This window comes from Helianthus annuus, chromosome 16 (genome assembly GCF_002127325.2).
Source record: "Helianthus annuus cultivar XRQ/B chromosome 16, HanXRQr2.0-SUNRISE, whole genome shotgun sequence".
Taxonomy (NCBI): Eukaryota; Viridiplantae; Streptophyta; class Magnoliopsida; order Asterales; family Asteraceae; genus Helianthus; species Helianthus annuus.
Window position 1 is genome coordinate 167,041,445 of NC_035448.2, and position 5,451 is coordinate 167,046,895.

Consider the following 5,451-nt stretch of genomic DNA (forward strand, 5'->3'; position numbering starts at 1 on the left):
CCTACTAGGACTCCTACTTTTACTCATACTGATCCCTAAACAATTAGAAACTAAATAGAACTAATACTTAGGATAGTTCAAATAATAATAAAATAACTTTAATTATTATTTTACTCATTTGGTCCTTCGACTTAAGATCTTTTCCAGACCGCCCCTTAAGACCGTTCATACCTCCCTAGTTGATGTGTAATTTCATCATATACCTCACTGATTGACTACTTCAAATTACGTAAATCAACAATTCAAACCATACTCAAAGGTTAAAGAAAATAAACTACTCGTTTTTATGGTGTATATAGTGTTATTTAAAGCCTCTAACTTCGAAATCTTCTTCTTCGTCGCCTTCGGTGTACTCTTCATCGTCGCCATCGTGTTGAATTTGGCGAATCACCTAAGCATGCTCAACCAAATCCGCCTTTAACGCATTATGTGATTCCGTGGAACGCAAGAGTTGATCGTTTAAGATTCTCTTCTACATTGTTGCTTCCGTCCCTTCAATAACATCTTCCGGAAAATAGTTTTGACATATTGCTTTTCCTCCGTCTATAATCATATTATGCAATATGATACAAACATACATCACCATTCTAATTGTTTCTTTATCCTATATACGACAAGGATTTCTAACAAAATTACATCGTTGTTAAAGAACCCCAAAACCCCTCTCGATGTCCTTTCGCGAAGACTCTTGCAGTTTCTTAAAATATTGTCTTTTTATATCGAGCTTTTCAGAAAACGTTTTCACAATATTTGAATACTCTGGGTATGTCGTTCATACACCCGGCGAGACCAAAGAAGGCTGACTGAACCCAAAGGTCGTATGAGGCAACCGCTTGTAAAACCAACGTTGGTCCTTTATGGTCATCGCGTGTATGTTAACCTCGCCATGCCGTTGGACAATTATACCACCGCCATTGACGACAATCTAAACTACCAATCATATCGGGTATTCCATGTTTTTCTAAATGCACTTCGTATATTTGTTGAAGGTTGTTCGAAGTCGGGTTTCTCAAGTAACGTTTTCCATATAATTGCCATATACCTATAAATTAAAAATCATATACATAACCATGTTTAATTTTTGTAAATTTATTGTACTTTAAATAATTACTAGCTTTTTTGGATGTCGAGCGTTGCGGCGAAACCGCGCAAATGATAAGGTAAAACAAACGTGATTTGAAAATAAAGCATGTTGTTTAGAAAGTCAAACCATTAGAACGGTTTAGTTTATCATCATACTGTTTTATAATACCAAATAAGAGTAGGAGTTGGGTAGAAAGTGTATTTTTCCTAAAAACTCTAGGAAGCAATGAGAATTGGACATGTGGCATTGAGTTATTTTAACTAGAAGGGCAATTATGTAATTTCACATTTTTATTTTATTCTTGGAATTTATATTTCATTAACTAACATTGCATGATCTCGAAGGTAACTGATTATGTCCATGATTTTCGGAATTTTGGTTGTGTTTCGAATCCAAATCTCATCCAAATCTCATTCAAATCATATGTATATACAATTCTTTTTATCATTTTCTTCTTCACCAGCAGTATTCGTATTCAATAAATTTTTCAGAGAGAAAAATCATGGCTTCAAACACACTTGTTGATTGTGGAGATGGTTCTTAACGTCTAACTGCGAAACCATCAGCTTGTTCTTGGTGATGTGTTTTAACAGCAAGCAGATTCATACAGTTGTGTTTTAGCATTCAGATTCATACAGTTGTGTTTTAACAGCAAGCAGATTCATACAGTTGTGTTTTAGCATTCAGATTCATACAGTTGTGTTTTAACAGCAAGCAGATTCATACAGTTGTGTTTTAGCATTCATGTTGGTAATGCTGGAGGATTTCTTGACGTTGTGTTTTACCATTCAGATTCATACAGTTGTGTTTTAACAGCAAGCAGATTCATACAGTTGTGTTTTAGCATTCAGATTCATACAGTTGTGTTTTAACAGCAAGCAGATTCATACAGTTGTGTTTTAGCATTCAGATTCATACAGTTGTGTTTTAATAGCAAGCAGATTCATACAGTTGTGTTTTAACAGCAAGCATATTCATACAGTTGTGTTTTAGCATTCATGTTGGTAATGCTGGAGGATTTCTTGACATTGTGTTTTAACAGCAATCAAATTCATACAGTTGTGTTTTAACATCAAGCAGATTAGCAAGCAGATTAATACGATGTGTTTTCTTGATGTGTTTCTTCATGAAGGATAGAAGGAAGAGAGAGAGAGAGAGAGAGAGAAAGGGAGAGAGAGAGAGAAACAAAATCGCAAGAAATGTGGGGTGGTTATGGAATGATAATTATTTCCATATTTAAAACAATCTAAATGACATATCTATCCCTGATTAATTAAATAATCCTATTTTTAAGAAACACATATTACCAAAATGCCACCAAGATGATCTCAACCATTAAACACACTCATTGGATGGCCCAGATCGCTTCCTAGACTTTCTAGGAAAAACACACTTTCCGTAGGATCTCCACTCTACCAAATAAATACTTTATTTTGAGCAAAACTTTGTTTTTAACAAAACTTATAACGGAATGTCGAGATATAAAATAAGCACAACTACGTACTTAATTTTTTAGAAAAAAATTATGAACGTAAATTATTAAAGAAGTATCAAATTAATTGACAAATTAATATATGTTCCAAAAAAGAAACTAAAGAATTATTAAAAAATGATAAAGAAAAGATATGACTTTAAAAAATAAAAAAAAAAGATAAAAAAATGAAGCACAACTACGTACTTAAGTTTTTAGAAAAGAGTTATAAACGTAAATTATTAAAGAAGTATCAAATTAATTGATAAATTAATATATTTTCTAAAAAAAGAAAAAAAGAATTATTGAAAAAATGGTAAAGAAAATATATGATTTTAAACAAAGGAAGAAAATAAAAATATGTTATTAAAAGTAAATATAATAATAAACTATTATAATATATTAAATAAAAAAATAACAAAAAGTTATATATTATTATATAAACAAAGTTACTATATATGACTTTAAAAAACGAAGAAAAAAAAGATAAAAAAATGAAGCACAACTACGTACTTAAATTTTTAGAAAAGGGTTATAAACGTAAATCATTAAAGAAGTATCAAATTAATTGATAAATTAATATATTTTCTTAAAAAAGAATTACTGAAAAATGGTAAAGAAAATATATGATTTTAAACAAAGGAAGAAAATAAAAATATGTTATTAAAAGTAAATATAATAATAAACTATTATAATATATTAAATAAAAAATAACAAAAAGTTATATATTGTTATAAAAATAAAGTTACTATATATGACTTTAAAAAAGGAAGAAAAAAAAGATTAAAAAATGAAGCACAACTACGTACTTAAGTTTTTAGAAAAAGGGTTATAAATGTAAATTATTAAAGAAGTATCAAATTAACTGATAAATTAATATATTTTCTAAAAAAAGAAAAAGAAAAGAATTACTGAAAAATGGTAAAGAAAATATATGATTTTAAACAAAGGAAGAAAATAAAAATATGTTATTAAAAGTAAATATAATAAATAAACTATTATAATATATTAAATAAAAAATAACAAAAAGTTATATATTAGTATAAAAATAAAGTTACTATTCATCGTTTTTCATCAACAATATATATATAATTATATATATAAGCGTAAGTAAATATATCGTAGCAGAAATGTTCTAAGGTATCGCGTATTGTTTTCTCCGACATCTTCAAATACTCGTCGTTGATGTCGTACGTGTTTCCATATGCGAGTACACGTAACGAAGAAGTTAACTTTTAAATTGAGGTGAATCCTAGACATCCTCTCGCGTCAATTTTTTGCTTAAAGTACTCTTACTTACCTTCAAATCTTCGTTAATGCGCAGAAATAACCTTTTGCTCATCCGAAATCGACGCCTTAAAATATCGAAGTCGTGAACCAGTGTAGAATCGTAATAATCTTTCATTAAACGATCATTTGCGGCTTCATAGTCTCGCACAACATATTCCATCCTCAAGATCGGGCGCGAGGGAGAACGATAAACATGTTGCAAGGCGTTAATCGCGAGGGCGCACACACTCGTAACCGCTTCTTCCTCCTCCGCGACTTCTTTGTAAGAAAAAGATCTTGGTATAGATCGATGAACAAATCTTTTGACGGAGGCGAAGACATTGTGATAAGGAGAGTTTTTGTAAAGAGTGTTTTTGGTGAGTTGATTCGGTGTAGAATGGTATTTTGTGTGGGGTTTATATATATATATATATATATATATATATATATAGAGGCCGGTTATCATACAAATACCCTAATCGTACATAATGTACGCTACATTCTAGGCCGTCAGATCATCTCATTTAAACCGCGTGTTTAAGTATTAAATTAATCAAATTAAAATTAATAAAAGAAACCGCCAAGGTTAAAATCGTCCATAGCGAGAACAAAACCTCTGATAATCAGCACACAAATAACTCACAATCATACCGTAAACCCAAAATCAACATTGCATTCTCCATCTCCAAAAGTTCCCTGCTACTCTCCGTTGCGATTTCAACTAGGATTCATGAATATTGAGAAAAGAAGCAAAGCAAACAACGACAGACCACAAGCGAAGAAGATGAATCCAGGTATCAATTGACATTTGCGATTTTATAGTGGAATATACAGGGGCTTTAAAGTCAAATGCGATTTTGTTTGTTTATTAACGTTTTAACTGAAACGTATAGTTTTATAACATTACATATTGTTCACAACTACAATTTTGCTAGGGTTTATTACTGGTATGGTTATTTATTAGGTTTTGCATTTTTTTGCAGTTTTCTTAACGATACCTGATAGATGTGCGATATCATATAGGGTTTTGTTGGGGTTTTGTATGACATTTGCGATTTTATATGATAAAATATTGTTTGTTGAACGTTTTTTGTTTTAGATTAGATTGAACATGCGAATTGATAAAAAGCATATGCGATTTCATATGATAAGTTAGTTTTAGTGTTTATGATTAAAATTATACATGCGATTTTATGTTATTAGATCCTTAAAGCATGCGATTTATAATAGATTGGCTAGATTTGGTAATGCTTAAATAACACATGCGAATTAATAACTCATTCATGCGAATTGACGACTAACACATGCGAATTAATAACTATCCCATGCGATTTGTAGAAATAGAATCTGATGATGACTTTGAAGGCCCAATATCAACTCTGCTAAAAATTAACAAGAATAGAAAGAGAAGGGTAGTTGAAGAAAGTTCTAAAGATGATGACTTTGTTAAGCCACCCCCAAAAAAGAAAAAAAGATGAGAGGAAATCAAAGATACAGACAAAAAAAACATTCAAAAAAGGTGGAACAACCTAAAACAGAACATAGGGAATTCTTCAAATACAGCAACGAAGCAATAATGCTGAGATGCCAACCTAACTCATACATGGATACTGTGAAGAAATTTTCA